This window comes from Dermochelys coriacea, chromosome 22 (genome assembly GCF_009764565.3).
Source record: "Dermochelys coriacea isolate rDerCor1 chromosome 22, rDerCor1.pri.v4, whole genome shotgun sequence".
NCBI classification, from domain to species: domain Eukaryota; kingdom Metazoa; phylum Chordata; order Testudines; family Dermochelyidae; genus Dermochelys; species Dermochelys coriacea.
The window spans coordinates 16,681,962-16,707,336 of NC_050089.1; the positions used below are offsets into that span (position 1 = coordinate 16,681,962).

The following is a 25,375-nucleotide window of genomic DNA, read 5'->3' on the forward strand; positions in this document are numbered from 1 at the left end:
GGGTGGAGTTGTGTGCGCTGTGGCATGCAGGTCAGACTAGCGGAGTCTGGTGGTCCTTTCTGACCTTAAAAGCAATCCAACTCTGAAAGCACCAATAGTCTCTCAGCCTGATGGGATTTTACCCTCTGTGCCTTTCTTCCTTCTTTGCACCTACAGGACTCCAGCAAAAGTGCTAAGTGGACGTGCCCTATTTGTGTGTGTTACACACGTAGCGGATGTGATTGCTACACAGCAGTTTAGAACAGCCCAGGATTGCATTAAAGCTGGTGTGGGAGGGGGCAATTTAGGCAACAGACCAATAGTTTAGGCTTCTTGGTCACCTTCCCCCAAAGCACATGCTACATGGAGTGAACAAAACTTCACACTGCTGAGACATGAAGCAGACTCAGGCCCATTTCCCAGACAGGTAAACGAGGCTCAGAGAGGGACTTAGAAAGTACCATTTCCAAGGTCACAGAATGGGTCAGTGGCATAGAATCCAGTCTGCCCCCTGGATATACACCCCTGGATATACACCCTTGCCCTCCCCAGACGCCGTTGGATTACCCGTTGCAAAAACTCCACCCAGGAAGCCATTTGCAGCACACAATAACTTTATTGAACCTACAGAACTATGAAGACCACAACAAATGTGTTATTCTTATGTGCCATTAGATCGTTTTATATATTAACTAAGCACACACACACACACCATATAGAGATACCAGTGTTGGTATACATCTCTGGTATCAACTAGGAATATTATTCTGATTCTTGTGAAAAATTCCACTGGGCTCTTTAATACCTATGAGTGATAAGGACCTCAGATTTATGTTTCACTTGAAAGGCAAAGCCAACAGTCTGATAGGGCAGAAGCAGGGCAGTGAAGGCTGGGATGTTCTCTTTATAGTATAGCCATGGACTGAGAGCTGTAGGTCCAGAAGCTTCCGTCTCTCCCCCTCTCATGCACATAAATTAAATCACCTCCCTGATTTCTATGGTAGTTCATACTAGGCTCCTCAGCATATAAAGAAATGTGCCCGAGAAGCGGCTGCAGAAGGCTGACAAGTGCCACACAATTGTTCAAAGCTAGCAAACACAACCAAAAATATATACATATTAAAATACTCAGCTTTGCAAGAGAAAGCATTGCTCTCTGTCCCTCCCCACTCCAAGGCCTGAAGAATCTTAATGACTAGACCGAACGTAACCAGACAGTGGACATGAATTCTAAAGCAGAGAACAGGTCCATGGAGCTCAAGGAGGTCGGGAGAAAAGATCAGATGCTCTCTTCCCCAAGCAGACAAGTGGCGGCTCATTGAAGGAACTGTACCCTGGTTCCCACTCTAAACTTTGAAAAGCCAGTGAACGTGGGATCTGTGGTATGTTGGCGTAGTTCAATACCCAACAGAAATTGTGTTCCTAGGAAGGCAGGGAACATGAAAATATTCCAGGCAAGAGGTCAGCAAACTTCAAGTCCTTTCAAAGTCATTCCAGTGTCTTGGCCACTAACAATTTGAATGTATCCTCCTATGACAGCTTCTCTAGTGCCTGGAACCAACAGATTGCTGGCTGGCAGAGTTGTGATGGTTCTTCTGTGGGCAAGGAAGAGTGATTCTGGAGAGGAAAATCAAGAGATTGGGAAGCAAGAACTACCAGGGTCTGGTTTTGGCTTGGCCACTGAACCCCAGTGGGATCTCAGTGGGGAAGGAGGAGGGCAGTTACTAAGCACTTACAGCCTTGGGGAACTGGGGACAATGCCAGCGAGCACCTGGAGGATGGGGGGAGGCTCCATTAAAAGGACAATGGTAAGCCACTCAGAGGCTCTTGGAGTGAAGGCATTGTAGAAATGCAAAGTCTTCTTAGTCTATTGCATTTTTGGTTTGGTTTGCGGGCGACAAGGGTTTGGCCCAGTGGTTCTATTCATATTATTGTTGCCTGGAGTTACCTCCTCTGTCTCTGTGAAGCACATCTCTCATTTCCTTGGAAAGCCATGACAAACTCTATTTAGAAACACCCAAATCACAAGAAGAAAAGGAGTACTTGTGGCACCTTAGAGACTAACAAATTTATTAGAGCATAAGCTTTCGTGAGCTACAGCTCACTTCATCGGATGCATTTGGTGGAAAAAACAGAGGAGAGATTTATATACACACACACACACACACACACACACACACACACACAGAGAACATGAAACAATGGGTTTATCATACACACTGTAAGGAGATTTCAGAGTAGCAGCCGTGTTAGTCTGTATTCGCAAAAAGAAAAGGAGTACTTGTGGCACCTTAGAGACTAACAAATTTATTAGAGCATAAGCTTTCGTGAGCTACAGCTCACTTCATCGGATGCATTTGGTGGAGTGATCACTTAAGATAAGCCATCACCAGCAGCAGGGGGGGGAAGGAGGAAAACCTTTCATGGTGTCAAGCAGGTAGGCTAATTCCAGCAGTTAACAAGAATATCAGAGGAACAGTGGGGGGTGGGGTGGGAGGGAGAAATACCATGGGGAAATAGTTTTACTTTGTGTAATGACTCATCCATTCCCAGTCTCTATTCAAGCCTAAATTAATTGTATCCAGTTTGCAAATTAATTCCAATTCAGCAGTCTCTCGTTGGAGTCTGTTTTTGAAGCTTTTTTGTTGAAGTATAGCCACTCTAAGATCTGTGATCGAGTGACCAGAGAGATTGAAGTGTTCTCCAACTGGTTTTTGAATGTTATAATTCTTGACGTCTGATTTCTGTCCATTCATTCTTTTACGTAGAGACTGTCCAGTTTGGCCAATGTACATGGCAGAGGGGCATTGCTGGCACATGATGGCATAGATCACATTGGTAGATGCGCAGGTGAACGAGCCTCTGATAGTGTGGCTCATGTGATTAGGCCCTATGATGGTATCCCCCGAATAGATATGTGGACAGAGTTGGCAACGGGCTTTGTTGCAAGGATAGGTTCCTGGGTTAGTGGTTCTGTTGTGCGGTGTGTGGTTGCTGGTGAGTATTTGCTTCAGATTGGGGGGCTGTCTGTAAGCAAGGACTGGTCTGTCTCCCAAGATCTGAGAGAGCGATGGCTCGTCCTTCAGGATAGGTTGTAGATCCTTGATGATGCGTTGGAGAGGTTTTAGTTGGGGGCTGAAGGTGATGGCTAGTGGCGTTCTGTTGTTTTCTTTGTTGGGCCTGTCCTGTAGTAGGTGACTTCTGGGTACTCTTCTGGCTCTGTCAATCTGTTTCTTCACTTCAGCAGGTGGATATTGTAGTTGTAGGAATGCATGATAGAGATCTTGTAGGTGTTTGTCTCTGTCTGAGGGGTTGGAGCAAATGCGGTTATATCGTAGCGCTTGGCTGTAGACAATGGATCGAGTGGTATGATCTGGATGAAAGCTAGAGGCATGTAGGTAGGAATAGCGGTCAGTAGGTTTCCGATATAGGGTGGTGTTTATGTGACCATCGCTTATTAGCACCGTAGTGCCCAGGAAGTGTGGACTGGTCCAGGCTGAGGTTGATGGTGGGATGGAAATTGTTGAAATCATGGTGGAATTCCTCAAGAGCTTCTTTTCCATGGGTCCAGATGATGAAGATGTCATCAATGTAGCGCAAGTAGAGTAGGGGCATTAGGGGAGGAGAGCTGAGGAAGCGTTGTTCTAAGTCAGCCATAAAAATGTTGGCATACTGTGGGGCCATGCGGTTACCCATCGCAGTGCCGCTGATTTGAAGGTATATATTGTCACCAAATGTGAAATAGTTATGGGTGAGGACAAAGTCAAAGTTCAGACACCAGGTTAGCCGTGACAGTATCGGGGATACTGTTCCTGACGGCTCGTAGTCCATCTTTGTGTGGAATGTTGGTGTAGAGGCTTCTACATCCATAGTGGCTAGGACAAGCTGGCAGCTTAGTCCCTGCAACTGTGTGCTGGGAATGGCACTGCCAGGCCAGTCCTGCCCATGGGTGTATCAGGGGCTCCCTAGAAAGGTGGCGGGCAGGGTCAATAGTGGGGTGAGTTGGTTCTTTAGTCAGAGTGGTGACATCTCCTGACTCCAGACACTAGAGAAAGTTCGTCCTTTGGACAGATTATTTCCTTATTGGGAGAAAACAAAACAAAAAAGAGCCTGTGCTTATTGGGAAATCAATAGCAAGTCAGGAGCTCCCTGGTAAGTATGACATGCCGCATACAGTCCTTCTGTAAACACAATCATCTTCTAAGTTATTAATGGGCAATGTTCACTGGCTCTTCATTAGTGCTGAATATAAACAGACAATCGTTTACTTACTGCAGATTCCAGCTTGAGCTAAGCAAATTTAGACAGGGATAGTCAAACATGGAGTTGTTGTTTGGTGAATTGCAATCACAGTGTAAAGTTTAGACACAGCAAACTTGACTACAGTCAGTGGATGCGTAGACATGACTAGAGTCAGACACAGGCCCATGGACTCCTGCAGCTGTGCTTGCAATGCGAACTACACGACGCTGCAAAGATGGATTGTAAGGACTCAATAGTCCGATGGTGGGTTTGGCCCCTTTGGGGCATTCATCTGGTGGGCAGAGATGTTTAAGTTATTTTATTGAGCCAGTCAAAAAATTGGAAAATTATCTCAACAAACAACAACAGCAGCAGCATTGTGACAGTGCCTTAGAACGCTAGCCATGGACCAGGAGTCCATTGTGTTAGATGCTGTACAAACACAGAACAAAACCACAGTCCCTGCTCCAAGGAGGAAAAAAAACAACATTGTGAAGGTGTTTCCATTTCCCAGGGTTTCAAACTGACCCATTTTCCGCTTTTCATAAATTTGCCCACTTTGTCTTATACAGAAAACCCAGCTTTTGGGAAACAAAAACATTCAATACTTTGAAAAATGATCTGGATCTAAACCATGGTATAAAACAGAGTGGAAAGTGTTTACAAAACATTTTAAATGTCAATATTGACAAGTTTTTGCAAACAGTTTTTTATATTTGAAAAATATTTGTCAGATGAAAAAACTTCAGGAACTAATATTTGTACCTTTTCTTTGGGAGCAAAAAACTCTTAAAAAGGAAAAGTTAACAAAGGAACCGAAGGCGGGTGCCAGTCACATGAGAGCCTCGAGGGAGGCAGTGTGGCCTTTTGGCCAGAGCACTGTCCATAGCATCAATTCTATTTCAGGCTCTGCCCCTGGCCAGCTGTCTGACTTTGGGCAAGTCACGCCCCATGTCTGTGCCTCAGTTTCCCCAGCTGTACAATGGAGATGATACTGAGCTCCTTTTGCAAAGGGCATTACGGTCTAGGGATGACAAGTACTAGGTGAGAGCTAAGTATAACTATGCCAAATAGCATGGATGACCAGTTCAGGTGCTTCACAGCTGCCTCTAGGGCTGTATCCAGTGCCTGCTGGAGTCAATGAGGTATTGTATGCATCAAGAAAACTCACCAGCCCAGGCACGATAGCTGCTATAACTGACAATGATGAAGAAACCTAATGTTACTTAAATCTACTCACGCCACCCTGCCATACCCATGTATACTCATTCTGGTGACTGGAAATTTTGCAAGGCTCATCTATATGCCAACGTCGGGGAGGTCTCACACATCCCCTTCTCGTGCATGTTAAATATTCCTGGCCCAGATGGGTGCATTGCATGCACCAGGGCCAAGCACAAACCACCGGAGTCTAGGTCCTGTCATCTACAGTAGGTTTACGCCTTCCCCTTCCTAACTCATCACCCATTTTAGGGGCTGGGCCACTCACCAGCCGCAGGGCAACTCAATGAACACGAGCGAGCTGGGTCCAGAACGAGGAAACAGGAGAGGGCCCAAGGGGCCACAGAGATTTCAGAGCTCTGCAAAGTCACAACACCACATCTGTTATTAACATAGCCAATCAATATTTAAATATGTTGAATATTTATACACTGCTCTCCATTAGACAAGAAAACAATGCCTTAGCTTTGGTCATTGGCCACCATTTCACCCCAAGAGGCAATACTTTCCTAATATACCTAATTTCTAGTCAATATATTTACAGTCTCTCTGGTGTAGAAAGGCCTCAAAGCAAGGATTTTCACTGGATACTCAGGGACCTTCAGTGCTGCAAGCTATGTCTTGTAAATGCTGGGGGGGATTCCCTCCAGGATTTCCCTCTGCCTGTCCTTCCCTGCGGAGACCTCTAGATTTCACAGTCCACCCTGCATGCATTATGTATATGTAACAGGCAGAGTTTATTATAAATGTCAATAAATACAGATATCTACTGTATATCATGTACACATGGAGAGAGCAATTTTCTGTTTTCTGCTTTAACAACAGATGGGGAAGGAATGTTAATATGGGGAATATTTGAACTGGAGTCCATTGGCCATAAGAAATGTCACTGCCTGATAGGAATAATTTTAATGTGAAATGCCACCTTCTAATGATTGGTCCTTTAAACCTCCGCCACAAAAGACAATAGGATTTTTCCCAGAGGGCAATTTCTGTTCAAACAACATCAATGAGCTGGTCCTTGAAGTATCCCCACCTCGTTTCACAGACTCTTTAATTCAGCATGGTCTCAAAGCAGGGGAGGAGTTGTTTTAGTTAATGCCAGAGGCCAAATCTGACCTCTGATCGAGCATTTTGCATCAGGAAATGCATTTATCTGATTCTGGGGTAAGGATTTGAAGAATCCTTGTTGTACACAAGACCTCCCTCCCCCATCAATGCAACAGAGAAGAGAGAACAAGTCTGAGGGAACTAACCCCAGTGCTAGTTGTCCTCTTGGGCCACACAAAGCCAATGAAACTCCAAAATACTGGAGGGCTCCCTCTTAAGTCCTGAGGTAATTAGCTCACATACTGCAGGGCTGCACAGATAGCACACAAGTTAGGAAAGTCTCAGCAGCAAAATTATATGCTCCCTCTACCACATGAATGCTGAAGCCTTGATTGGTTTCTGAATTTTTAAAATTTCTTTGAAGGCTGGGAGTAAACGAAGCAGTTGTAATAAACAAGAGATCCACCATAACAGGCATTATTGATGTAATCTGCAGTTATTTAATAACCTCTTAGTGGTTTTAAGCACTACAGTTAACAAACCTTCCCTCTCAGGAAAAAACTACAGGGCCTTGCATCCTGGGTACTGCAATGCATAATTGCTAATAAGCAATAAAGACAGAATTTTACAATAATTAAAGTTACCAGCTGAGGACTCCTACATGCCTGGCTTTAATGATTTTAGCTGTTCTGCACAGAGCATTAAAAATTAAAGGGGTGATGATTGCATGTGCTGAGGCCCTAAAGTGCAACCCCAGTCTGTCGTTACATGGTTAGCCGCAGGACTGGTCCCTGGAACAATGAGCATTTCCTTTTGGCAAACCATATTGACGGGAATCCCAAGTGAGAGGTAGCCCATCTCTTTAACCCATGGAATCCCATAAACAGCTAGGTAGACCACCTTAGTTTAGTAAGCTCCTCCATTACCCAGCTCTGGATATTTTCCATAGCCATCATTATCTGTTTTCAAGATACATGCGTTAAAAGATCCTCCCATATTTCTTGCATCCCCCCTCACTGCTTATTGGTGGGTGGTTTTGTCACTCCCTAGTTGCCTTTTTATGTGTAGCATCTATTTCACTTGTATTCAGTGCCTTGTAAACAACAGCACTCCACTCTTCTAGAGCAGCTGTAATCTGTTCTAATGATTAGACTCTTAGTGACTAATTTAGCCACGTACTTCCACAAAACATCCCACCCCCAATAACTAGGGAAAGGGCTTGTCTTTTCACTGGGGAAATGCAGTCATCTTTGGGACAGAACACAGACATTGTTTTACACAGCACAGCAACTCTACACAACACTTTAGGACATGAAGTGAAGAAGAATTTTGTAAGCCGGCGAAACTGCAGGGGAATTTAGGGTGTTACAGGATATATTTACCTGAATTGTAGCTTGGTCTGGATGTTGGGAAAGGTGACATGGGGTCTTTGGACAAAAGGGTCCTATCCAAAAAAAAAAAAAAAAACTTCAGTACACCCAACCTCTATGCTGAGGTACTCTGCTTTATTGATCCTTATTCATTCAGTGATGTCACTGTCCTAAATAAGTGACATCACAGTGCACTTCCTGTCCCACTACTGCTGATAAGCCAGTTGGTCCCGTTTCATTTTCCACGGCACGATTTTTCCATCTATCTCAAGCCAAATCCAACAACATCTCTACGCAGCAAAGGGTCCAGTGCTGCCCAATCACCATCTTGAGTTGAATGTCCAGAGCAGAACTGAGCTACAGACAAGTGGGCACATTTAAAGTTCCCTCTGGTTTCAAAGATTTAACCTAGACTTAAACCAAGGACCACAACCACAACAAGCAGTAACTTCTTAGCTGTGCTCACTGTACGTATATTTTTTAACCAGGGAGTGAGGAGGGAGCCATTCTTCAAACCAAGAAGGCGAAAGGAGGAGCAATTTGTTAGCATCTTTGCTTCGAGTCATGATAAAAATAAATAAATAAGAGAGAAAGAGAAATCCCTGTGAACATGAGTAATGGACCAGGAATGAGCAGCCTGAGATAAAACTGAATAATAACATGTCAAAAACTACACGATGTGGGTTTTTATTCCCTGGCGGAGTTTCCATTGCGCTAATCCATCACTGTAGAAGATGCAAGATTACGGCTTTCAGAAAAAACTCCGGGAGATAAATGTGAGTAAATTAGGGTTTATTATATTATTTTGGATGATATAATTTCAAACATCCCCTTATTAAATTACTTACATTCTCTGGCAGCAAAGCTCCAGGTGCCAGCCCCTCTCTGTTATAATCCCCACCCCCCCTTAGATATTTATATAGGTTTGTGGTTATTTAGCTGGGGGTGGGGAGAAGGATGGTTGTTAGTTATCTCTGGAGTCTCATCCCCGCTCTGCTGCCTCAGCTGGTATCCAGTGCTGCATTGTAGGCGGGTGGTCCAAGCCCATTAAAATGGAGCAAGGTCTGACCTGCCGGGTGGGCCACTGAGATGTCACAGCCTGTTGAGGATGTGAGAGCCACAGGCCCCCCATCTGAGGAGGGTGGGTGATGAGAGACCCCAAACAGCGCGCTGAGAGCAAGGAGCTGGGCTGGCAACCTGCACAGGGGAGAGACCTGCAAATTAAACACCCCTTAAACAGACACACACACATCCATTAGCACTACTCAACACAGGCACACCAGATGTAGCACTAGACCATCCACAGCCTTCCAGCAAGCCGGCATCTGAGTGGCAGCATCCTCCCCACCCATGTGCTGTGCTGGCATGCCTGTGTCGGGGCTTGTGAAAGGATGTCAGGGCTTGAAGGGCTCTTCCTCTTCCATTCCGTGAAGTCTGGGAGGTGCCAGTTACAAGCCCATGCCAATCATACAGACAGGCTGCCCAAGGATCGAGCAGAGCTGCTTCTGCAGGGAGTACCTTGTGGCCAGTGCAAGCCACAGACAGAGGAGCCTGCTTGGTGCTGCTAAGGCCAGCAAAGAACCCGAGTCAGGCAGGAGCAAACTGCTAGGTTTAATTGTCACCCAGGCTGCAAATGTTTCATGGAAACAAATTGCCATTTCCATCCCCCAGACAAACACCAGCTACCTCCCAGGGCAGCATGCCATGGGTCTGTAAGTGCCAACTGGGAGGGGAAGGACTAGTCCCCATCCCCTGGGGAACCCTCACCCACCCATTAATTTCACACAGGGGTAACCAAACCAGCATCAGGAAGTTGTAACGTAGGGTGCAGACAATAAATGTGAGTTGGCCTGGTTATTGGGATGTGCAGAGTACGAATATATTGGCTTAGCTCAACTGATGGGCTGGAAGCAAATGAATGGCTCACAGCACTAATAGGGCAATGCCAGAACTAAGAGCTTTGATGGTTTTGCCTTTCTCCAGCCAACCTACAAATTTGGCTATGACCATTATTAGAAAAATGTGACTTCTCCTCCTATGGAAATGTGGTGTAGTAAAATGTGGACTGTCCTTGCAATGCGAAAGCTTCCATACCAAGCATGTACACAAGAGACATGCCCAAAAGAGCATAGGTATGCAGAAATTGTGTCACCCTTATTAGCATATTTAGAGGAGTAGGGGTCCCCAGCAAGCAAGCCAAAATGTTTGGCCTGGTTCTTTGAATATTAGTCTGATCCTGAAAAAAGGGTTAGGTAATGTAGGATATAGTATGCTAATGGCTTGTTGCAACTTTGCCTTAACAATTTTCCCAAAAAAAACAAACAAACCTGGTTTTGACCAGGGAAAGGAAAGCAGCCGAACACACAAGAAGAAAGGAACTCTACAAAGTTCTACAAAGGGTAGAAATGGAATCAAAAAAGAGGGACAAGTTGTTTGAGGAAACCAGACACACACAGACAGGACCCAGGGCATCTAAGAAGCTGTGCCTGTCTAGGTTACCATCAGGGCGGGGAAGGCTTTCAGGAAGACAGACATGCACGTGGTTTGAAAATCTTTGTTGCACTAGGGCATTGCTCCGACTGCAGAACAAACAATGCTTTGGTTTAAGGCCACTCCCGGGTGACTAGTCACTGCTGGTCACAGCCTCCGGAAGGAAAGAATCACAGGTGCCAAACCCAGCCAGGCCTGCTGGGTAAGCTTAGTGGATACTCAAGTTCTGTAGCTCAGGGAGTGGTCTCAGTGGGAGATCTGTGGAATTATTCCCCAGGAGAGTGGGAGGCCTGCCACCTGAGCAGTGCACCCAGAGAAACTAGGAGGGGAACAGAGGTGCAGCTACCCTGCAGCTGTGACAAAGGGTGGCAGGGGCTCTTCAATCTCTCTCCGCGCTGGAGGGTCGTTCAGTCAGTCGTGCTTTCTCTCTAGCCCCTCTTGTCCTTTGAGCGGCGCCGCTACAACCATCAAAGAAAGCTGGATGTTGCATTGCAAGCCCCTAGGAGTAATGTGTGACCCCAGGTATATGGTGCACCAGGGCTAGGAGAGCAGCCCAAGTTACTTTGACCCATTCCCGAGGATAACACAGGGCCTGTCTGCTGAGCCCGGGGCATCACTGATGGTCCATGCTGCCGAAGGGAGCTGCATATTGGCTGCTGGTCAAGAGTTGCTCAACGGTTGATGGTTACTCTGCTTAGTGCCCATGTCCTTCCCCTATTCCCCTTGCTGCTGTACCACATGCCCCTCCCACCTCCCTGCATGCCCTCCTCTGGGTGCCAGGCGACCCCACGTCTGCAGCAGCATCAGCCCTGTATCCTGCATGGGCAAGTGTGGTCCAGTGCACAGGCCTATTTACATGGGAGCCACAGGGGACGAGGCTAAGGGCCTCCTCTTTGGGGCTCAGCATGAGCCTTCCAGCTTCCTGAGAGATGTTTAATGCCCTCTTCTCCCAGTGGCTTCTGAGGGGCTGATCCCACAGAGAATGGCCTTATACCTCTCCCTCCGCCTCCCTCTCTTTTCTGAAATCCCGGCCTTACCCATAAAGCAGCAATCAAATTATCTCTATGGATCTGAAAGGACAGATATGCATTGAGCCTAATGACATGATTTTTTCCCCCCTCTTTGATAAATTCCTTTCCTGATTTGCCGTCATTCAATTAGATGGATTAGATTGTAGCTGAAGTGCTTTCCAAGGGGAAGGGAGGGGACAGGTCCTGAGAGAGCCCTGACGAGCAGGGTTAAAAAAAGCCTCTCTCTTCTGGCTGAAAATGGAAAGCCCTGGCCATGTTGTGATCCGCATGAAGCTCACCACGGGAGGGAGAGCCCAAAGAACTGAAGTCTTCCAGAGCTGGGAGCAGAGCTAAGGGTTCTGAGCTCCTGCACAGGGGAGGAATAACCTGTTGTGTTCCCTCCCACCAGGCCTACAGTCCCTGGTGCTGTTCGCAGAGTGAGTGCATCACAATCCAACAGCATTTACATTTCTTGATTGAAAAAATTTGGTGCCCCCTTGGTGTAGATCTTTGCCACACACTGGGTCCCACATTTTGGGCCTCAGTAGGCTAAAAGGTGGCGGGCACAGGGACATCTTGTGTAGCCATCCTTTGTGCAGACAGGCCTCGCTTAAATGGTGTCACCTGCAATCAGAACTGGGGTCTCTCCCCTCTGGGCTGTCCATCCCCTTGCAGAATCTGACAGGCCTGACGCAGGAGGAGCAGCAGCATCCGAGTATCCTGCCAGCATCTCAGGGGGTTAGATTGTCCAAGGGGTGGCAGCAAAGGAACCAGCCAACCTTGCCACCCTGGCTTCACGCACTGTGCAAATGAGCCCATGTCCTTCTGCATTCCATGCCGCAGTTTATACAAGGTGTTGGGCCCTTTTCTGTAAATTGCAGCAAAATTACAATCCCATCAATAATGAAAGGCTTGTCCTTAGGGGACGCTGGCAGGAAGCAGCCGTCCTGCTGAAAGACAAATGTACCCTGTATTTAAATCAAGCGGCACAGATGCTCACTGGTGTATGTCCTTTCTATTAGCGAGAAAGCAAAGCCACGCGGATAGGTCAGTGCTGTCAAAAAAAAAAAAAAAAATGAAAAGAGACTAAGGCCAGGACAACCAAAGCAGGTAGGGAAAGGTGAACTTTGTTGTGGCGGGGAACAGAGGCTGCTGACAGAAATTTAGCGCACTTAATGAGCAGTCAGGCTCCTCCGTGTCAGACCTGACATCTCTGTTTTCAAAAGCAAGCAGCACCTGTCTGTGTGTGCCGCCCATGCATCTCAGCATCCCCACCACAAGGGAAACGAGCCAGGGAGGTGGCTGGTGGCTGTCGAATGAACCTTGGCCAATGGCAGTATGGCCCAAGAGGACGGGTAGTCCAGGGGCTGGAGCATTACTCAGCTCCACCAGACACTCCCGTGGCAAACTTGGCAAGTCACTTACTGTCTCTGATGCCACTTCCCAACCTGAGGATAAACACATTAGATTGCGAGATGATGATGATGGGGACAGATAAGCCTCTAACCGAGAGACATGGGGACTCATAAGACCTTACTGCCCGCTCCATATCCAGGTTTCCCTGCCTGTCTGCTTCTTCTTCTGCGTTTTCTTCCATGCTGTCTCCTCTCCATGGGGGGAAGCTCCTACCTGGCCATCCTGCACATCTCTCCTTAGCACTTACCTGCAAGATGCTGCCCTCATGGCTCAGCAGATGGTGAATGCCACCTCCTCCATCTTGTCAGACGCTTAGACCTGAAGCTCGCTGAAAACCACACCAGAGGTGTCTCCAGCAACGGGCACCCAGAATCAGTGGCCACTTCCAAAACTGCAACCCCTAACTTCTCTGCTCACTCAGCTCCTGCTCTGTGAGGCAAGGACCGCAAAACCTCCCTGTGGCTTGCTTTGAAGGGAGCTAGAACTGCACTAAGAATTACATTATTAATTGGGCAAGGAGGGTCAATATTTCTGTGAACTCATGAAAGGCCAGACGGATCCTGCAATGCCTTCCTCACATACCGACATGCACAGCGGAGATGTGGGGAGCGGTCTGTGTGTGTCTGAGGCTGGCATGAATTGCAGAGACCTTAGGGGCTGGAAACCAAGGAGGTCAGCAGGCTGCATGTATGTTGAGTGCGGAGTTCTCCTGACCCCCAACCACCACTTTTTTTCAATTAAAAAATAAAGTTTGGATTTTTCCCTTGCTTTTGCGTTTAGGCTGCACCAGGGTCCAACCATCCAGCTTTTCTCCACAACCAAGTGGGCTAGAACCCTTTTATTTTTAAAACAAAGGCTGAGGTTCCCACAAAAACACAGTTTCAGGAGCCGAGCCTTTAGGAAAAGGAACAGTTAGTGCAAGACTTGCAATAAAGTCACAAGTGTTGGTACCAGTGAAATCTGGCCCTCACCTAGAGCACAGCCTCAAACGGGTTAAGATAGCGGTGTCCGACACTCGTGTTAAGCTAACTAGGCAGCAGTAGGGCACTTGACTGTGACTATCCCAAGGTCATTGTGACACAGGGACCTCCGGCCAAAGGGTCCCCTGTTCTTTGTAAACACCTCAGGCCTGTCGCATGCATCACACCAAACACATCTTTCAGGGTATTTATCCACCAGAGATATCACGTGAGGGGTCTACAGAAAGCTCACAACTTGTCAAGACTCAGCATCATTGTGAGCTATAGGTACAGGTAATATTTAAGGAACAAAGTAAGAAGATTGAAAGTCTGCTTTATGGACATGGAGTAGAAATTAATCACCAAGTGGTAATGGGCGTAGGGACTGTTCATCCACGCAAGAGGGAATGGTCATGCCTCCCTTACCAGATGGGAAGGTAATATAAGGCTCAACTGACCAGCCTTGCTCCCTCCCAGAATTAGCAATGGGAAACCATCGCGGCACCAGTGAACAACTGAAACCTCCTGGAGGTGAAAAAGGAACATTCCACCTGACAGAGCTTTGCCCTCGCTGTGAGCAGACACCAAAGGCTGGTTTCGGTATAGGGGAAAGACCCTCTGCATCCATTTACCGAGGACAGGCCCAGGCAGACAGAGAATGCACAAGGGTTTGGATCCTGGTTCTTGAGAAACCAGCCAGCTCTGCTATAGACTGAACTTGGGGAGGGGTGCAGGAAACCTGCTATATTAGATGGGACAGGTAACTATTGAGAAATGTAGACCCAGGTTTGTGTGTTCTGATTTTGTTTAGTGTTGTCACCAGTAGTTTCCACCACTCTCCCTTGTTTCTTGTTAAATCTCTATTGTTTCTTAAATAAACCTTTTGTTTTACTGCAAGTGCTCACAAGTATGCTGCGGTTTACAGGAGTGGTAGTTCTAGGTAAAACTGGTAAACTAAATTGCACGGCACCTTTGGGGGCAGAGGATCTGAGATTTCTGCGAGTAGCCAGTGTCAGGGGCTGGACATCACAGGGGAACGATTCAAAGAGACTTGGGTATTGGGGTGCACCTGTTGTTAACCGGCAAGGTGAAGGAAGGGCCTGCATAGCCAGAGGAGGAAAGTGCTTGGGTGGTTATCAGGCTGGTGGTGTCAGGGAGCTGACCCCCAGTTAAGCACAAGCACATTTTCCTCTCTCTGGTGGTGGGGGAACAAGGTGATTCGCCATCCTGAGAACCTCACCCTGAGAAGAAGTGGTGAAGTTTGGAGTTGAGCATGGAAGTCCCAGCATGCTGCCTTAAGCATATGACCAGGCTTCCTCTCTAACCCCATTTTTCCCCTACTTAGCACTGGAAGTTACTGTAGCTGCTCATATACTTGGCGGGCAAACACTGGCTGTGCAGAGGAGGCCAATGCCTTTATGCTGTGGGAGGGCTTTAAAAGTAAGGAGCAAATTGCATAATGCTCTCATTACACCATTACCATTATTTCCCCCAAAAGGCTGCAGTAGTGTCTCAGTGAGCAAGACTTTCCCTTGACCCCTCGGTCTCTTTCTGCAGAGTTAATGGTGACCGAGCGTGCCCAGTCTGTGCATTCAACCAAACTAATTATAAGACGTTTATTAGTAGGTCAGAAAAGAGACTCTTAAAATGGCCCCTTGCTTAGCCTTCTTTGTCCCTGCTACCTGAGAGCCTTCTGAGTCAGAGAGGCTGAGAGAATGACACATACGCTCTTTTATTGTTCACAGTAAAGCTGAGCCAAAGGGGCCTGGGGCAGGGAGAGATCTGGATTGTATTTTGCCCAGCTAAATTCCAACTGTGAGAACCTTTATTGCTTGTGATAAGGTACGAAGCTGAAAGTCTGATTCCCGAGCACCTGGCTGGGCTGAGCGAAGCCAGCAGTCAGGGGAAAGAAAAAAATCTCACCTTAGCTAGTTAATGGAGTCAATTTGATCTGCGAGTCACACCAAGACTTAAAAAAAAAAAGAAACAGTCCTTTTCCTCCTTGTAATCGCAGTTTTAAAACGTCAAATAGAGACATGGCCCTGATGGAAAATTGAAAAGGAGACAATCCAGCAAGGTGAAAACACACCTGTGGATTGCCTGGAAGGGGAGTTGACTCCCCCCGAGACAGGCAGGAGTAAAAGGCTCTCTCCTGGAGGAACGGCCTCAGTCCAGCAGCATCAGCGATCCTGTGTGAAGCACTCAAATACATCCCTGGTGGAACCTGCAACCAGCACTTGAACAACAGTAATCCCTGCTGCAGCTCGTGGGCCGCCCTGGGCCTGGGCCACCCAGCAGCAATCAGAGCAGCTTAGGAGGGGCCGCACACATCACTTCCCCTCTCCGTTTCCACTCCCACCCTTTGTCTGTCTTGTCTAGTTAGACCAGAAGCTCTTTGGGGCAAGGACTCTCTCTCACCAGGTGAGTGCACCACACCTGACACCCGGGGACACCAGTCTCAGTGGGAGCGGGTGTGCACGGCTGTAAAATAACTGCTGAACACCAGCCCGAAGTGCACAGAAAGGAGCCGTGTGAGAGGCTGAGGAATCACATTCCTTTAGCAAAGTCACCTTTTCCCATAACCTCGCTCTCAGGATTTCTGATAGCAATAATTTTACAACAGGAGGCATAGGGTTCACCCCATCAGATCAGACCATTGCACGCCCAGGTGCAGTATCCTGGCTTGAGCAGCAGCCAATAACTGATGCTTCTGAGGAAGGTGGGGGAACCCCAGCAATACATCTGTCCAGCTGTGCATTGCCTCTGGGGAGGGAGGGCACAATCTGTCCTGACCCCGGTGGGAATCAGTGGATATCTGAAGCATGGGACTACTTCACAGTCTCTTTAGCCAGCAAAACTTCAGATAGTCCTACTGGGTGTAATATTAGCCAGCTGTCTTTAAAATCCAGCTCCAGAATTTGACACAATGTGTTATGTGTGGCATGAGTTGGAGATACATTTGCACCCATAATGAGGGCAATTCAAATGCACAGCAACCAAATCAGTTAGCAACAGTTCTCTCTTAGCTCCCTTCTGACCTCACCTTTCCCACCTACATTCACCACCCTAGGTAGCAACCTAAGCAGGTAGTTGAGTTTGTATCTCAAGTCAGTTTCATCAGAGCGGTTACTGTCCACTCCTAACTGCTGAAGTAACATTCTGCATTTTCATTAACACCTTTGGACTTAAGGATCTCAAAGCTCTTTGCAAGCATTAATGAACTGAGCCTCATAAATACCTATTTACAAAAGGGGAAACTGAGACACAGAACTGCGATGACTTGCCCAAAGTGACACAAGAAGCCTGCAGCAGATCTAGGGAGAGGAGTCAGATCTCCTATATTCCAGTGCTTTAACCACAGACCACCTAGCTATTCCCTGCAGATGGGGAAACTGAGGTGCAGAGAAGTGATGCACAGGTAACAAGGTTACAAAGCAAGTCAGTAGCAGAGTGGGAAATAAAACCTAGGAGTCCTGACTCCCAAGTCCCTGCTCTGCCTACTAGACCACACTCCTCCTCTCTTTCTCCCAGTTGGCTCTGCCAGCAGGACCAGGGTCCCCAGGCAACCACAGAATCATCATCTTTGCTTGTCAGCATCCTTAGCGAAGGCACAGAGACATCACTGCAACAAGCCTCCCCTCTTGTTAGCTCTCCAGAGCACTTCCATTGCCAGCTAACTAGAACAGAGCTGACAGAAGAGGATTACCCACTCCCAGGAAGCCGGAGTGATTGTGTTTACTCCGAAACCTGGGCCTATTTAGTTGTCGGTGTGCATCATTAATCTTCTTCTACAATCCCTTCCCCATCTGCTCCCACTTTTTAATGAACTGCCACTTGCCACACTCAATAAAATCAACGCTTTGCAAGGATCGCAACAACAAGGGGAAAGGCGCGAGAGAGGGAAGGAGCAGAGGAAGGGAGGAGACGATGATAAAGATATGCTCTTTGGTTTAGGAAGACACTGTCTTATCTACACGGGCAAATGAATTACAACATCCCTCTGTGAGACACTTTGGACTGCCTTGCCCCCAAGCAAGTTACTAATAACCACATCAGGTTGAAGCGTACGCAAATCTTACATTGCAAAATGTCAGCCGAAGTTTGATCCAAGCTATACTGTTTTACACAATTATTTTCAGTGCATGAATACTGCAGGCGGCACCAAGAATGTAGTTTTCCAGCTTGCTGGCAGCTCTGGGGATTCAGCCGATATCAGGCTATTACCTTCTGATTACTTTACTTGGCAGTCAACCCATTTGGAGCCAGCAAATAAACAAACAACAGAGAAAAGAGTGTGATGGGGAGCTTAGCTTTCAAATTACACATTTCAATCATTTGTCACACCAAAGGTACAATGAGGGTTTAATACAAAACTCAAGACCGAAGAGGTGAGGGGTGGGGGAAGGAAGAAAGTTGTTTTATCTAATTGGAGAACACTTAGTTTAAGTAAAGTGGCATTTTGAAAAGTTATAGAGACCTTAATTTATTCATCTTGTGATTTATGATGGGGGTTTTTCTATCACTGGTCACAACTGGCACATATGCAGCCCTGTCCCACTCAGACTCTCCAGTGCTTTGTGAATATAATTTACTTCAGTTTCTCAAGAGGTGGTTAAACTGGGTAAACTGAGGCACGGAGCAGTTGACTTGCCTAAGTTGGCACAGAAAATCAGTGGCAGAGTTGGGAACAGAACCCAGGAGACATGACTCCCAGTCACTTGAGCTAACCACTGGAAAAAATGCCTCTCTCGGTTCTTGAAGAAAAGGACTGACTCTCCTTATGCACTCGTAAGGAAAACTGCCTTAAAATCCTGCCACGGAATTTATCCTTGGAAATTTGATTTTATCCACCTGCTAAAGCCAAAAGGAGTCCCCGGTGAAGCATGAATCTGTCTGAGGTTGGACAGTAACCAGCATCATTTTGACTCCCACCCATTCATTTTTCTAGCCACCAATACTTCAGTCTACTGGCTCATATCTGAAACACCTGTGACACCTGCTGGAAGGAGCTGGATTTCCCAGCCTGGAGCAGGAGAGAGGACTAAGCCAAACACATCACCTTCGTGGGGGACCAAAGCAAAAATGGGATGGTTTCAAATTTAAACCCCAAGATAAGTGTAAACCCAGAGGGTGCGTGTCACTCAACATTTGAGGATGGTGTAATCCCCGATTACCTCGGGCTGGCTCTTTGACCCCATCTAGTGACTGCGGCACATGGCAAGGTTTATGAGTCTGTAACTGCTGCCAAACCAATGGGACTGGTTCTTCATTTCACGCTCTAACAGCTCGTGCTTTTAGATACGTAGGTCCCAACCTGGGACGTGATACTGATCAAACAATGCCATGCAACCCGGCTCCAGCGTACAACCCCCTAAGGTTGCTGTTGTGAGCAGCAGCTCTGTCAGCGCCCATCTGTCTGCACGCTTTCACATGTGAGTGCCTCCAGGGGAATTCTGACAAAACTCCACGTACCCATGATGGAGAGACAACAACTCTGGCATTCCAAAAAGGCCTACTGCCAGGATTAACCTTTAACTAGTAACTTCTCCAATTCCCAAACCAGGAACATACTCCACATCCAAATCTTCCTTTCTTCACATATTTCTATTTATTTCCTCGTAAATATTTGTGAAAATTGTCTGCCCTACAGCCTTTGTCACAAGCATGAGCTAACAGGACAGCATGCGGGGTGGGAAGGATGGTCTACAAATTAGAGCACTAAGCTGGGACTCTGGAGATTTGGGTTGAGTTCCCCGCTCTGCCACAGACTTTCTGAGTGACTTTGGACAAGTCACAATCTACCCTGTCAAATTCACAATTTATCTTGGTTTGATCGAAGCTGCATTTCTCCTCACTTGAGCTATTCTTTAAAAAAAAAAAAAAAAAAAAAACACTCCCAGCTCTACCCAGGAACACTTTGGGTTTTGACTAATCCACATTTTCTGACAACAAAACTTTTCATCAGAAAATTCCAGACCAGCTCTAGTTAAGACAGATGGAGAGCTGCTGCTGAAGATATTTGTAGGTCCTATATTAACCATGGTTATTGTTTTTAGTTTCATGCTTTAGTTTGTGTCCGACTCCAGCAATTCCCTGGCAGACAATTGTTCCCCCCTCCCCTTATTCTCCAAGTATGTGTCTCCTTGTGCTCCCTTTTTCTTTATCTGATTGGACTGGAATGATCCCTTGTGTCTTGTGCTCAGACCCATTCTGGAGATAATTCTTTGTGGGTTTTAGGTTTTTTTCCTTGTCAATTCTCTAGTTTGATCAAAGATTTCACATCTCCTCCTCTCTGGAGCAGTATGTTGCTCTATAACACAAACCTCTCTTCCTCCTGCTATCTGTAGGATTTTGACTTGAGTAATTGGCAGCCTGATAGCCTTCAAATATGTCTACATCTCCTCAAAGGGAAGGTTTTAAGCCACAGTGCATGACCTACCTGACTCTTACAAGCCGGTTTTATTAATGCACCCTAAAACAATGTCTTTCTTCATATAAAGGTGTCATGCACAGGAACTCGATTGAAAGGCGCCCAAGGAGGAAGACTGAGGCTATTGACAAGCATCTTCGAATGTCTTAGTCCTTTTAATTTTTCTTTTCAATTTAGTTTGCAACTTTTGTGCTCAGTGGTAGAGCCAGATTAAATGCAGGCAAGTTCTGGGCAAGCTTCTCACATACAGCTCTGCTAATGCATCTAAGCCTAACTTTCCAGAGCAAAGGCTTTTCTGGTCCTGTCATCACCCTCACAGCTTCATAGAATTTCATGACAAAGGGGATCATGAGATCATCTAGCCTGACCTCCTGTATAGGCTTAAATTGCAGCAAGGGAGGTTTAGGTTGGACATGAGGAAAAACTTCCTAACTGTCAGAGTGGTTAAGCACTGGAAAAAATTCCCTAGGGAGGTTGTGGAATCTCCATCGTTGGAGGTTTTTAAGAGCAGGTTAGACAAACACCTGATAGGAATGGTCTGGATAATACTTAGTCCTGCCATGAGTGCAGGGGACTGGACTAGATGACCTCTCAAGGTCCCTTCCAGTCCTACGATCTATGATATTGCAGGCCATTCAGTTTCACCCAGTTAGTTACCTGCATTGAGCCCAGTAACTTGTTTGACTAAAATGTATCTTCCAGGAATGCATCCAGTCTTGACTTGAAGACATCATGAACTGGTGTCTCCACTTCTTTTCTTGGGAATTTGTTCCAATGCTTAAATTTCCTTACTTAATTTCTAAGGTCTGCCAATGTACTTCAGCTCTGACCTGCAACCCCCTTGCTGTCCTGATTCTGGGCATACACGACTCCGTCAATGCTCCTCAGTCCCGGCTTGCAGCCCTCCTCCCCGGCTATCCTGGTCGTGGGCTCCCCACACAGCCTTGTTAAGGCTCATATTCTCCCACACCCAGGCACATACACACAGGTGTGCAACTACGGGACACACACAGGCTACTGGTACATATGAACACACATCTATATTATTCTTAGTGTGGCCACAGCTCTCTGTAGCTTCCCCTGTGCTCTCCCCTGCAGGAGGCCCTGCTCTCGCTCTCTGCCAGGCCAGCACACCACCTGCAATGATATTATCTATGCAAAGGAAGATTTTATGTGCTTCAATTTGTTTTCCCTCTGAACTCTATTGTTTTCTAGTCTGGAGGAGACAGCTGGAAGGTTTCTTTTATTGTATTCTTAACTTCTCACCCCGCGCCTCCTCTTCCAGCACATTTCTGTGCTCTGTGTGCACTAAAGACAGCTCAACAAGGAATTGCAGGGAGACTTGTTAGCACTCAGTGTCCTTCTCTGCCACTGCTGCTTGCCCGGAGTCTGCTCTTCCACACAGCTCTGTAGATCAATGTCCCTTAGTCCCATCTTGTGCCAATGTATATTACCCATCTATTGGACCAACTCTATTGCAAAAGCACACGCAAAGTCTCCACCAATTGGAAACTTTAAAAATCAAGGTTGGACGTCTTTCTAATAAAACTGCTGGAGACCACAAGTTGTTGAACTCAATGCAGGAATTGCTGGGTGAGGTTCTATGGACTGTGCTATGCAGGAGGTCACACCAGATTATAATAATGTCTCTTCTGGCTTTAAAATCTATTACATTGGTCCTATTTCATGTCATAGGTTAAAAAAATATACTGAACAGATGACTGAAAACCCCCTTTAAACACCTCTGCATTCCATTCATCCTGAACGGGTTTTTTATTTCATTTGATCTCTTTGGCATTAGGAAATCTGGACAGGTCTGTGCAGCAAGAGCTATTAAAAGAAGCGGGATGAGCTAGTTCAGCAGAATTTAACACCTGTTTATTGTGTTCAGATCGTCACGGTGACTGGGGAGGGCAAGACAGAGAAGTTTAATGGTGGCAGAGGGATGCATCTGCACCTCCTCCTCCTCCTCCAGAAAAGTGGGAGAGGATTGACAATTTAAAAGCATAGGCAATGGTTATGTTTGTTTGAGCTTTGGGTCAAAGGAAATAAAATGTGGCTAGGAGGCGATTTTATAGGAGGAGAAGCCATGAAATTAGCAAAGACTAGACAGAGCTGGGACCTGCCCAGGCAGGTCAAATGCAGAGCAGCTGTGACGGGCCCCCTGCTAAACCTGACGTATGCCTGGGTATACAACTCCTGTTGCTGCTCTCATTGGGGTGGCTAAGGGCTGTGTCCATTTGGGTACATGCAGAGGACAAGTGGGGAGGGGCCGGCCACCTGTCTGAGCATCACGCAGAGAAGTGCTGCGCCTTTAAGGTCAGTTGGTGATTCTCAAGCATTGTTCTTACATTATTCATGATCAAACTATTTGGCATTAGAGTGGATCTAATGTATAAATCTATAGGAGCCCCAGAGTTATTTAGTATTAATTAAATACAGCCGTTATAGAACAGATTGCCTTGTGTTTTTAACTCTGCAATTAGCAGATGAAACAGCTGCAGTTTCATTCTCAAGCAAAGTGTTCCATTGACATGGGGCTGGAGGGAAGGAAAGGCAGCTCGGGCAGACGGGCTACAAGCAGCTCCAGACCTCAGAATTAGGAATATTCTGGCTTTGGTTGTCTGGAGGCTGACCTGGTTTGACAGAGCCTCTAGGATGACTTGGCTTGAGATGCCCAAAATAGGCCCAGTTCAGAAGTGGCCTTGGGGACAAACACAGTGCTCAGGGACAGTAGGTGGATCTCATTCTAAAGGGAGGTACTTGTTCACTGCAGAGGAACGTATAATTTTCAATAGCTTGGCAAGGTTTGCCATAAGCAAAAGGGAACTTTCACCACCAGAAACTAGTTCCTGGGGAACTGGAATTGCCAAATTTCAACAAAACACTGGCAGAGTTTGGAAAGAGAGAGTAGATCTTGCAAAACATCATGAAAGCTAGCTAAGTCTGGCCTTGCAAACACATCCTTCCCCAGCAACTCAAGGCCAAAAGATATTTGGGTTTCCCCAAAACTCCAAATCCCCAAGTCTTGTATTGGGTGGTGGACCATTGAGTTGATAAGGCTGGAGCAGGTCTGGTATCCTGCCTTCCCCAGTAGCCTGAGCTTGGCACTTCAGTGGAAGGAGAACACACCTCTCTGAGATACCTGACTGGTTTGCAATGTATTTATTTGGCTTTCTAGGCATTAACATAAGATGCTCCTACCCCAGGTTGTAGGAATCCTTAGCAAGTAATTAAAAGTGCAATCCAACAAAGACACCAAACACAAATAGGGAACCAGTTCTCCTCATTCCCTTAATGATGCCAAATACATGGGCTTTGCTTGCACACACCGTAAAGGCCAACAGACTGGTGCTATTGCAAAGCAGTGAATTCCAAAGCAGAGGAGACTGCCCTGCCAGCATCTCCCTGTCTTAGAACAACAGACTCCAGCTTGAGCGCCTCTGTTCAGTTCAAGCCCAGCAATATGGCCTGGGGAAAGAGGTAGCCCCTCTGGACTATGGCTATCGGTCAAAGACCATTTTTAAACTGTAGCAGCATATGACTAATGCAGATCCCAGCATGAGGCTGAATATGGGGATATGGGGGGAGCCCTTCACAGCCTATAACTTCTATGTGTCCCAGTGTAAGATGGGGGAGAACCAGTTACCCAGCAGAGTAGGTGTTTGGGGTGGGTGGAATCCTCTGCTCCTAGCACATGCTGCCTTCATCACCCACTTAGAAACCACACGGAACACCTGAGCATCTGGAATCGGCAGCCACTCCCCCGTCACACCCTTCCCTCGGAGAGCATGAAAGGAAAGCCTCTGTTCGCTCAGAGGAGGCCGCCTGAGGATCAAAGCCCCACCAGGACTGATACTTCAGGCACCTCCCTCGTGTGGTTGCTGAGCCACGGGAAGCAAAGCCCAGGGGATGGGTGGGTCAGTGCCAGTCACATACTGGTCTGCTACGGTCGTTCAGGGAGGGATCTCTGATCACTGGACAGGTTAGCCAGGCACTGGGCAGCCTCAGGCCAGATAGCAGCATGTTCCTTCTTCCACAGGCTGGAGTTTCCCTGAGCAGCGTGCGGGTATGCCTGACTGCTGGAGACGTCCAGCTGGATTCAGAACGTAGCCCTGGCAGAGTGAAGCCTGGCGCAGCCTGGACAGCAGCCTGCCCTGCTGCTCCACCATCTCTGCATGCCAGCTCAGGATTGGCAGGTGAATTGTGAGGCTTGATTGATTTATAATCAGTCAGGCATCCTTGTGCTAGCAGCCCTGCTCTTGTCAGCTACATGCCAGTCGCACAGCTTGGCAGTGCCAAACAGACCGGTGTGAGCAAAAAAGGTCACTGGCGGGCAGGAACGAAGAGAAAGTTCCCCAGCGCAGTGATAAACACGCCGGATGCAGATAGTTAGGAGAGGAGGAAGGGAGCACAGGGGTCACTTGGAAATACAGGGTTGGGAGCAGCCCCCTGGCAGACAGTCTGCTCAGGATGTGGAGCAAACACCGTGATCCAGACCAGATGTAACATGAAACAGCCTAAACTGTGAACCCTGGGGCTCGACTTCTGCTTGGGGCTCTGCTGATGCCAGCCACGCTCTCTGCAGGTAGGTAGCCATACTGCAGTGCCTGATTGTCAGGGATCTGTCATGCTAGGCACTCTACAGACACCTGTGAAGATAGATATGCTCCCTGCTCCAGAGAACAGCTGCACTTTGATGCTAGTCCTTGTTTAGTACTCATCATGGCCTTGGTGGTGTTGTCCAATCATTAGCCTCATCAGTTTAAATGGAAAGTCATTCTCAGCCCTGAGACCCCCCTCCAGGTGGCTTGTCTCTTGTATTGATCACCACTTATTACTGTAAACTTAAAGGAAAGTATTTTGCAACTGGATCTTGAAGAGGGCTCAGCTTTTTCCCTAAGTGTGTTAAGCTTGCTCTGTTTGGTTATTCAGGTTCCCGGCCCTGCTGTCCACATGTCAGAGGAGAGAGAAAAACAGAAATCACTCCTTAAAGTTTACAACCCATCAGTCTGGCTTTCACAAATACAAGCAAAGATGGCAAAGCAGTAGGGGGAAAATCCATTTCTTTTATGATGATCTTTCCCAGGAATGCATCCTGTTGATTTGCAGTCAGGAAAAGGGAAGTGTGTTCTTATGAGATAGGGAGAATCAGATCTGTATAAACTCTTCTTTACTCCAAATTATCTCCTTCAAAAGAGCGAGAGA

At 47.0% G+C, this 25,375-nt stretch overlaps 1 long non-coding RNA gene across 2 annotated transcripts in view; it reads right to left on the reverse strand.

Moving 5' to 3' along the window:
* Nucleotides 1–529: 529 nt before the first annotated feature.
* The window catches only part of LOC122457193, a 117,547-nt gene continuing 92,701 nt past the window's right edge, over nt 530–25,375 (reverse strand). The window contains exons 2-3 of one of the 2 annotated variants that reach the window (XR_006276600.1): nt 4,252–4,513; nt 530–1,596 (exon numbers count right to left, since the gene is read on the reverse strand). This is a non-coding gene — a long non-coding RNA (uncharacterized LOC122457193). Of the gene's footprint in view, nt 1,597–3,865; nt 4,514–25,375 lie in introns of those variants that run through there. The other variant, XR_006276599.1, reaches the window with a different exon arrangement.